We start from the raw sequence: 11,427 nt of genomic DNA on the forward strand, positions 1-11,427 counted from the left end.
CCCACTCATACCCCAGGCCACCCTCAAGCCCCTCCCCAGTGCTGGTGGGAGTCTCATTCCCTGGATGGCGAATTGCCAGAGTCAGGCAGTAGCTGCAGGATCCTGGGCTGCTAAGCCCTCCTGCTGGCACTCAGCAGTGACTCAGGACACTCTTGCTGGCTATGGCCAGGGCCTCAGGGACTAGTATCAGCATGGACTATGTATAAAAACCAGAACCAAACCCAGTGCCATCGAGTCGATTCATGGGCTATATGTACAGAGGTTTTATTTTTTAAATGCTCTGAGGTCTTTAAGGTTTTGCCTGTGACAAATACCAAGGGCATAAGCCCCCAAAGAGTCCCTGGGTGGTGCAAATGGTTAAGCTCTTGACTACTAACTGAAAGGCTGGCAGTTCAAACCTATCCAGAGGCACCTCGGAAGAAAGGCCTGGTGACCTGCTTCCAAAAGGCCACATCCATGAAAACTCTGTGGAGCACAGTTGTACTCATACACATGGGGTCACCATGAGTCAGAGTCAACTGGAGGACAGAAACCAGTCGCTGTTGTTGTTGTAACATCCGCTAAGAGATCAACAACCAGGAAGAGCCTTAGAGGATAAAAGCATTGCATGACTTCTCTGCAGTAACCTTCTGCTGCAGCCACCCTTGACCATCATTTGACAGCTGCCACTACACCCGCTACCAGACTTAGGAGCCTGAAGTTCAAGGTATCCACAGTCTGATCCCTACATACTTCTTCAGTCGTATTCACTTATTTGTTTCACTCAAAAGAAATTTACTGAACACTTCACTACTTGCCAGCACTGTTTTAGGTTCTGCAGTGAACAAAACAATAAAGTCTCCTTTCTCAGACTTACATTTGACTTGAGGAAGACAGAAAATATCCTAGAAAAAAATAAGAGAAGATATTGGTGATAAGTACTATGAAAAACTTAATGCAGGGTAAGGGGGCCAAGGAATACCTGGAGAGGTGGGGGTTGCTATTTTGCATACTGTGATGGTTAAGGTTATATGTCAGCTTGGCTGGGCCATGATTCTCAGTTGTTCGGCAGTTATGTAACGATGTAGTCATCCTCCATTTTGTGATTTGATGTGAAGAGCCAATCAGCTGAAAAGGGAGTTTCCTTGGGGCGTGGCCTGCATCCAATATAAATGGATGTTCCAGCAAGGCTCACTCTCACTCTGGATCCTGCATCTGGCTCATCATCATCTGACCTCTGGTTCTTGGGACTTGAATCAGCAGTCTGCCGTATGACCTGCCAATTCTGGGATTCGTCAGCTTCCCTGGCCTTGTGAGCCAGTAGCCTATTATCTGACCTGGTTTGCCAGCTTCCACAGCCCCATGGGCCAGCAGCCTGTCATCTGACCTGCCGATTTGAGTTCATCAGCCCCTGCAATATTGTGAGTCAGAGAAACCTCCAGCCTGATGCCTGACCCCCATGGATTTGGAACTTGCCAGCTTCCACAACGTGTGAGCCATTTCCTTGAGATAAATCACTCTCTTTGTGTGTGCACGTATATATATATAGAGAGAGAGAGAGCTCTGGTGGTGCAGTGGTTAAGAGCTCAGTTGCTAACTAAAAGGTCAGTAGTTCACATCCACCAGCTGCTCCTTGGAAACTCTATAGGGCAGTTCTACTCTGTCCTATAGGGTCACTATGAGTCAGAATTGACTCAACAGCAATACATATATATGTATACTTCACTGGTTTTTCTTCTCTAGAGAGCCCAGCCTAAGAATTTGATACTGAGAATGGTTCTAGAGAAACAGAATTGTAAGAATGAGTTTTCTAAATTGGTTCTCAAGTCTGGCTAGTCTTAAAGGTGCTAATGACTCTGCCTCCAGTAGTAAAGAGAGTACTGCTAATCCATGGTGTGAGGTGGCAATAGAAATAAGCAAAATATCGCCACCAATAGAACAAATATTTATGGGAAACAAGACTCTGAATAATTGCATATTAGATACTTTTGTACAATGTTGTCGAAATTAGAAGTGTAAGGAAGTTGGTTGGTTGGTCCTACTTTCATTAGGCAAAATGGTGAAAGAAAGAGATGAGCTCAGGGCTTCCAAGTCACAACTTAAGTGCCGCAACAAAAGACCTGAAAGTGGCCAAATGTGCCTTGAAAGAAAGTCTTATTTCTTGTAGTAACAGAGCTGATATTGCCAAAAATCAAACCTAGAGTCTTATTGTAAGAGTGACTGAATTACAATGCCAATTTAATTCCTAAACTCAAATTGTGTCTGAAGTTAAAGTGAAGGCATTGATTGGGAAGAAATGGGATCCTGAATCTTGGAATGGGGATATATGGGCAGATAATCAGGAAGCTGGGGACACTGGACCCCTAAATTCTGCTGAATCACTCCTGCCAACAGCACCACCCTCCCATCTGAAGAGATTACTCCATCTTTGTCTGCTAAGCCACCCTCGCCAGGAAAACCATTATCCCTTCTACTCCCATTTGATAAGAATGACCCAGCTGTGCCTGAAGCTGATGCCTTACAAGACATTGCTGAATGTTCCCAGAACCCAGCCCTATCTGTGTCCTCATCATTGCTGGATTTAGAATTCTAGGACTTTTATGAGCCATTCATCCATCCCAGGAAGACTGCAGCCCACAGGAAGGGGCACCAAAGAGGAGATCCCCAGTTTCAAGACCCTACTGCTGCCATTATGAGAACTGTGGAAAAGCTTATACTAAGCACTTCCACCTTGTGAGTCACCAGTTCAAACACACAGGTGAGAGACCTCATGGATGCAAGTGAGAATGCTGTCACTGGACTTTCTCCCTTTCTGATGAGCTTGGACAACATATGTGCATACATACCAGATATCGACCACACAGATATGGCCAGTGTGGCTGACAATGCATGAGACCTGACCATCTCAGGCAATACCAAAGGATGCATATGTGGGTACCTGAATCCCCAGGCCCACAGGCCAACAATGAACAGATGGATGGTTCTCCTGCTCCTAGACTTTAGTTAAATCCTCCTCTTCCCTTCATTTTGGCTTCTGACCAGCTAGTCTCTTTGGTAGGTGTAGGCTTAGATTAAGTCAGAGAAACATTATAGGGCACTGTTGAAGTCCAAGTACAGCTCTGAAGCAAAGCCCTGCCATCCTCTGCAGGTAACTACTCTCATTTTAAGAAACAGCTTTTGGTTTGTTACTGGGCCTTAGTAGAGACTGAATGCTTAACCATGGGCCACCAAGTCACCATACAGCTTGAGCTGCCCATCATGAACTGGGTGTTGTATGATCCACAGGGTCATAAAGGCAGACGTGCACAGCAGCACCCATTATTAAATAGAAGTGGTATATATAAGATCAGGCTCAAGCAGGACCTGAAGGCACAAGTAAGTTGCATTACAAAGTGGCCCAAGTGCCCCTGGTCTCCACATTACCTGCCCTCTCCCAGTCTGCACCTATGACCTCATGGGAAGTTCCTTATGACCACCTGACTAAGGAGGTGAAAAGTCATGCCTGTTGACAGACATTTCTGAGTGACATACAGGTACCACTTGTAAGTGGACAGCAGGAGTACTGCAGCCCCTTTCCGGGACTTCCTGGAAGAACAGTGGTGAAGGGAAATCCTCCCAGTGGGCAGAACTTCAAGCAGTGTATGTAGCTGTTCACTTTACTTGGAAGGAGAAATGGCCAGATGTGCAACTGTATAATTCATGGGCTGTGGCCAGTGGTTTGGCTGGATGGTCAGGGACTTGGAAGGAACATAGTTGGAAAATTTTTGACAAGGAGGTATGGGGAAGAGGTATGTGGATAGGCCTCTCTGAATGGGCCAAAGAAGTGAAGATATTTATGTTTCATGTGAATGCTCACCAAAGGGTGACCTTGGCAGAGGAGGATTTTAATAATCAAGTGGATAAAATGATACATTCTGTAGAAACCAGTCATCTTTCCCCAGCCACTCCCATCATTGCCCAATGGGTTTATGAACAAAGTGGCCGTGATGGCAGAGATGGAAGTTATGCATGGGCTCAGCAACATGGACTTCCACTCACCAAGGCCACTTGGCTACAGCCACTGCTGAGTGCCCAGTCTGCCAGCAGCAGAGACCAACACTAAGTGCCCGACAGAGCACCATTCCTAGGGGCAATCAGCCAGCAACCTGGTGGTCAATTGCATTGGACTGCTTCCATCATGGAAAGGGCAGCGTTTTGTTCTCACTGGGATAGACACTTACTCTGGATACAGATTTGTCTTCCCTGCACGCAGTGCTTCTGCCTCATCCACCATCATGGCATCTGTCACTGGATTGAATTTTGTCCCCCCAAAATATGTGTCATCTTAGTTAGGCCATGATTCCCAGTATTGTGTGGTTGTCCTCTATTTTGTGATTGGTGTAATTTTCCTACATGTTGCAAACCCTAATCTCTGTCTGTTGTTAATGAAGCAAGTTTAGATTATGTTAAAAAGGATTAGGGTGGGATGTAACATCCTTACTCAGGTCACATTCCTGATCCAATGTAAACGGAGTTTCCCTGGGATGTGGCCTGGATCACCTTTTATCTTACAAGAGATAAAAGGAAAGGGAAGGGAGCAGAAAGACATGGGGACCTCATACTGCCAAGAAAGCAGTACTGGGAGCAGAGTGATCATTTGAACCTGTGGGGAAGGTCCTAGTCCAGGGGAAGATTGATGACAAGAACTTTCCTCCAGAGCTGACAGAGAAAGCCTTTCCCAGGAACTGATGCCCTAAATTTTATGGACTTCTAGCCTACTAGACTGAGAGAGAATAAACTTCTGATCATTAAAGCCATCCACTTGTGGTATTTCTGGTATAGCAGCACTAGATGACTAAGACAGTATCCCACACGGCATTGCCTCAGACCAAGGGATTCAGTTCATAGCAAATGAAGTGTGGCAGTGGATGAAATTCACTGGTCTTACCATGTTCCCCATCATTCTGAAGCAGCTGGCTTGATAGAATGATGAAATGGCCTTCTAAAGACACAATTATGGTGCCAGCTAGATGGCAATGCTTTACAGGGTTGGAGTAATGCTCTCTAGGAGACTGTGTATGTTCTAAAGCAGTGTCCAATATATGGTGCTATGTCTCCTATAGCCAGAATTCACGGATCCAGGGACCAAGGGGTGGAAATGGGAATGGTATCATTCACTATTACCCCTAGTGACTAACTCGCAAAATTTTTATTTTCTGTCCCCACAACCCTACACTGTGTGGATCTGGAGGTCTTATTTCCAAATAGAGGAATGATCCCACCTGAATACACAACACTGGAAGTTAAGAATGCCACCAGGCTACCTTGGACTCCTCATGCCTCTGGATCAACAGGCAAAGACAGGAGTTACCATATTGGCTGGTATGATTGATCCTGATTATCAAGGGGAAATCAGATTGATATTACATAATGGAGGTAAAGAGGATTGTGTTTGGAATGCAAGAGATCCCTTAGTGCATCTCTTAGTACGATCATACCATGTGACTAAAGTTAGTGGACAACTATAGCAACCTAATTCTGACATACCACTAATGGCCAAGACCCTTCAGGAATGAAACTCTGGGTCACCGCACCAGGCAAAGAATCACAACCAGCTGAGGTGCTTGCTGAGGGTAAAGGGGATTTGGAATGGGTGTTCTAAATACCAGTTATAACCATATGACCAGTTGCAGGCACAAGGACTACAATTGATACTAGTATTTCTTCATTGCTTTATTGTATGTGTATGTGTGTGTGTGTGTGTGTATAGCAAATATTTATAGGAGACATTTTTGTTTTCTTTACTCCATTATCCCACGTTACTTATAAAATATAAGATGTGAACGGGGCTAGTGCATTTCTGGTTGTACATATGTTAGTAGTATCATGTTAGGCACAAGTATGACTTTATAATTGTCATTATTTGGCAACAGTGTATATTTTAAGGAGATGTGTACAGGTGCCAAGTTGACAAGGGCTGGACTGTGATCGTTAAGATTTAGTGACAAGTTGGCTGGGCCTTGATTCTCAGTGGTTTGGCAGCTATGTAATGATGTAGTCATCCTCCATTTTATGATCTGGTGTGGTCATTCTCCATTTTGTGATCTGATGTGAGCAGCCAATCAGTTGAAAAGAGAGTTTCCTTGAGAGTGTGGCCTCTCTCTGATCCTGCATCATCATCCTCTGACCTCTGGGTCTTGGGACTTGAACCAGCAGCCCGCCATCTCACCTTTCAATTCTGGGATTTGTCAGCTTTCACAGCCTTGTGTCTGACCTGATATGCCAGCTTCTGCAGCACCTTGGGCCAACAGCCTGTCCTCTGATCTGCCAGTTTGGGTTCCTCAGCCCCTACAACCACATGAGTCAGGAGAAACCTCCGACATGATGCCTGACCCACAGATTTGGAACTTGTCAGCCTCCACAACCACATGAGCCATTCCCTCGAAATAAATCTCTCTCTCTATGTAATATATATGTGCATATGTATAATATATGCATACACACACATACATATGCATATATCTACATATGTATATGGAGCTATATCTATATATACGAGCCCTGGTGATGCAGTGGTTAAGTGTCCAGCTGCCAACCAAAAAGTTGGCAGTTCAAATCCACCAACCACTCCTTGGAAACCCTATTGCGTAGTTCTACTCCATCGTATAGGGTTGCTATGAGTCAGAATCAACTCAATGGCAAAGCGTTTGGTTTTTTTGATATATATATATATAAGCCCTGATGGTGCAGTGGTATAGAACTCGGCTGCTAATCAAAAAGTTGGCAGTTTGAATCCACCAGCCGCTTCTTGGAAGCCCTATGGGGCAGTTCTACTCTGTCCTATAGGGTGCATATGAGTCGGAACCAACTCGATGGCACCTAACTACAACAACATATCTGTGTGTGTGTGTGTGTGTGTGTATATATATATATATATATACACACACATATATATATCAAACCAGTTGCCATCGAGTCAATTCTGACTCATAGCGATCCTATGTACAACAAAACAGAACACTGCCTGGTCCTGCACCATCCTCACAATCATTGCTATCTTGAGCCTATTGTTGCAGCTATTGTATAAATTGATCTGGTTGGGGGTCTTCCTCTTTTTTGCTGACCCTTTGCTTTATCAAGTGTCTTAGTCATCTAGTGCTGTCATAACAAATACCACAAGTGGATGGCTTTAACAAAAGAGAAATTTATTTCCTCGCGATAAAGTAGGCTAAAAGTCCAAATTCAAGGTGTCAACTCCAGGGGAAGGCTTTCTCTCTCTGTCGGCTCTGGAAGAAGGTCCTTGTCCTCAATCTTCCCATGGCCGAGGAGCTTCTCAGGCACAGGGACTCCAGGTCCAAAGGACACGCTCTGCTCCTGGTGCTTCTTTCTTGGTGGTATAGGACCCCAACTTTCTGCTTGCTCCCTTTCTTTTTATCTCTTGAGAGATAAAAGGTGGTGCAAACCCCACCCCAGGGAAACTCCCTTTACCTTGGATCAGGGAGGTGACCTCAGTAAGGGTGGTGTTATAATCCCACCTTAATCTTCTCAACATAAAATTAGAATCACAAAATGGAGGACAACCACACAATACTGGGAATCATGGCCTAACCAAGTTGATACACACATTTTTCGGGGGACATAATTCAATCCATGACACCAAGGATGATGTCCTTCTCCAGGGACAGATCCTTCCTGATAATATGTCCAAAGTGTGTGAGACGAAGTCTCACCATCCTCGCTTCTAAGGAACATTCTGGCTGTACTTTCAAGACAGATTTGTTCGTTCTTTGGGCAGTCCATGGTATATTCAATATTCTTCACCCACAGGTAATTCAAAGGTATCAGTTCTTCTTTGGTCTTCCTTATTCATTGTCCAGCTTTCACATGCATAGGAGTTGATTGAAGACAGCATGGCTTGGGTCAGGCACCACTTAGTATTCAAGGTAATATCTTTGCTTTTTAACCCTTTAGAGAGATCTTTTTCAGCAGATTTGCCCAATGCAATGCATCTTTTGATTTCCTGACTACTGCTTCCGTGGGTGTTGATTGTGGATCCAAGTAAAATGAAATCCTCGACAACTTCAAAATTTTCTCCTTTTATCATGAAGATGCTTATTAGTCCAATTGTGAGGATTTTGTTTTCTTTGTGTTGAGGTGTAATCCATACTGAAGGCTGTAGTCTCTGATATTTGTCAGTAAGTACTTCAAGTCCTTTTCACTTTCAGCAAGCAAGGTTGTGACATCTGCATAATGTAGGTTGTTAACCAGTCTTCCAGTCATGATACCCCATTCTTCTTCATTAAGTCCAGCTTCTCAGATTATTCACTCAGCATACAGGTTGAAGAAGTATGGTGCAATGATACAACCGTGACATACACCTTTCCTGACTTTAAACCATTCGGTATCCCCTTGTTCTGTTCAAATGACTGCTTCTTGATCTATATACAGGTTCCTCATGAGCACAATTAAGTGTTCTGGAATTTCCGTTCTGCACAATGTTATCCATAATTTGTTATGATCCACACAGTTGAATGCCTTTGCATAGTCAATAAAACACAGGCAAACACCTTCCTAGTATTCTCTGTTTTCAGCCAGGATCCATCTACATCAGCATTCATATCCCTGGTTCTATGTCCTCTTCTGAATCCGGCGTGAATTTCTGGCAGTTCCTTGTGGATATACTGCTGCAGCTGCTTTTGAATGATCTTCAGCAAAATTTTACTTGCATTTGAGATGATATTGTTCAATAATTTCCACATTTGCTTGGATCACTTTTCTTGGGAATAGGCATAAATATGAATCTCTTCCAGTTAGTTGGCTACGTAGCTGTCTTCCACATTTCTTAGCATAGACAAGTGAGTACTTCTAGTGCTGCATCCATTTATTGAAAACATCTCAATTGGTGTTCTGTCAATTCCTGAAGACTTTTTTTTTTCAGTGCAGCCTGGACCTCTTTCTTCAGCACCATCAGTTCCTGATCATATGCTACCTTCTGAAATAGTTGATCATTGACCAATGCCTTTTGGTACAGTGACTCTGTGTATTCCCTCCATGTTGTTTTGATGCTTTCTGCATCATTTAAAATTAGTCTCATGGGACAACTCAGTTAGCACCACAAAGTTCGTGTTCTACGTTCCAGTGAGGTGAGTAGCATCTGGGGTCTAAATAGCTTGCACGTCACATGGCTGAGATACAACTATTGGTCTCTACTCATTAGGAGCAAAAGAGAAAGAAGGAAATCAAAGTCTCAGAGAAGAAACTAGTCTACAGGGCTAATAGCCTATACAAGCCACAGCCTCATCTACCCTGAGACCAGAAGAGCTAGATGGTGCCTGGCTACCACTACCAACCATTCTTATCAGAGCCACAATAGATGGACCAGGACAGAACAGGAGAAAAACACAGAACAAATTCTTAAAAAAGTCCAGACTAAGTTGGCCAGCCGAGACTGGAGGACTCCCTGAGACCATCGCCCTGCGATAATCTTTAAACCTTGAACTGAAACTATCCTGAGGTCACCTTTTAGCGAAATAACAGACTGGCACACTAAATAAAGGATATTACCCGTGAGAATGTGGCTCCATTAAAAAATCATCTATATGAGACCAAAAGGTCAATAATTACTCTAAAGCAAAGATGAGAAGACAAGTGGGGCTGGGAAACTAGAGTACTGGAAATGGAACAACCAGAACACAATTAATGTATTTTTACGCAAATAACGCTTATTGGTTTGCCAACTTTGCCTTCCCCCGTGAGGTGTTTTTGTGAGCACACTGTGCTGTTTTTTTTTTTTTATGGCAACATGTAAAAAAAAAAATTGGCATAGTAATACTTACGAAAATACCTCACAGGGGGAGTGTGAGGTTGGCAAACAAACAGAAGGCTCACATTATTTGTGTAAAAATACGGTAATGAGAATGTTAACACATTGTAAAAATGTAACTAATGTCACTGAACAACTTGTGTAGACTTTTATCAAATGAGAACCTAATTTGCTGTATAACTTTCGCTGAAAACATAATATTTTTAAAAAAGAAAAAAAGTGTCTCAGTGGGAAAATAAAACAGCCCAATGGAGATATCAGGTGGGTAGACAGACATAAAGGTCCCTGGGTGGCTTAAATGGCTTACGCTCAACTACTGATCTAAAGGTTGGCGGTTAGAACCCACCCAGTGGCACTGTGGAAGAAGGGACTGGCAATCTGCTTCCATAAAGATTACAGCCAAGAAAACCCTAAGGAGCGATCTATTCTGTAACACACGGGGCTGCCATGAGTCAGAACTGACTTGACAGCAATGGGTTTGGATTTTTTTGATGTTGTCGTTACCGCTGGATTAGATCACCTAAGGAGAGAGTGGAGAGAAAGAAATTGAGCCTAATATTTAAAGGTTGGGCAGAGGAGAGGACTTGAGCAAAGGAGCCAGAGAAGGAACAACAAATGAGGAGGGAGGAAAAACCCAGACAAGGTGATGTTACAGAAGCCACGTGAGGGAGGGCCTCAAGAAGGCAGAGTCCACCACATTGAAGGCAGAGTCCACCACATTGAAGGATGAACTAAGAGCTGAGTTACAATGAGGCTAAAAAAATATTCTTTGGATTTAGCCAAGAGTCTTGGCAGAAGTAGTTTAATTGGGAGCCAGACTTCTATGGGTTGGGGAATGAGTGGGATGTGGGAAACAGAGAGGAACTGAAGACACATTTTTGAAAATGGTTGTCTCTGAAAGGGAGGTAAGGAGGTATCTGAAGAAGGAAGTGCAAACAAGAAAGAATTTTTAAAAAGCTGACTACATGCTGATGGGATTAAGCTACAATGAGATAAGGAGATCACTTCCACCAGCCACTGACACATGTCTTGACTTCCCTGGCCTTCTCAATAAATAAGGATCCTAAAAAACCTCCTTGGAGAGAGTGGGCAGTAACAAAGAATGTTTACTCTTTCTTCAAGAGCATTTATTTATTTGTTGATTTGCTTGGCTGTTTATGTAACTTTGTTTATTATTCCTAAAAAGGATTGAAAGTGACTTACAAAATACCCACAAAGATAATATTTTTTTTTAATATGGAAGAAATTGGGAGGAAGAAGAAGAATAGGAAGAATAAGATAGGTGTAGGGTTAGCAAATAAGACATGTGTTGAAATGCCCTGTGCGTGTACCAGAGCTTCAGCCATAATTTTGACTCTGAGCTTCTCAGTGGCACGTGCAAAGAGGGAAACATGGCAAGTTACAAGAGTCACAGATTCCATAAGCCAAAATCAAATCAATGGTAATAAATGTGGTACATGGCATAGTATACAGCCTTAAGAAATAAGGAAGCTTTTTATGAATTGATATGAAACTATTTCCAATATATGTTGTTAAGAGAAAAAATGCAAGCATAGTTCAATGGACATAGTATGCTATTATTTGTTTTAAAAAGGAAAGAAGTAATATTCTTAAGTGCTTATATATAGCATTTGCCTCTTGGGAGG

This window comes from Loxodonta africana, chromosome 4 (genome assembly GCF_030014295.1).
Source record: "Loxodonta africana isolate mLoxAfr1 chromosome 4, mLoxAfr1.hap2, whole genome shotgun sequence".
NCBI classification, from domain to species: domain Eukaryota; kingdom Metazoa; phylum Chordata; class Mammalia; order Proboscidea; family Elephantidae; genus Loxodonta; species Loxodonta africana.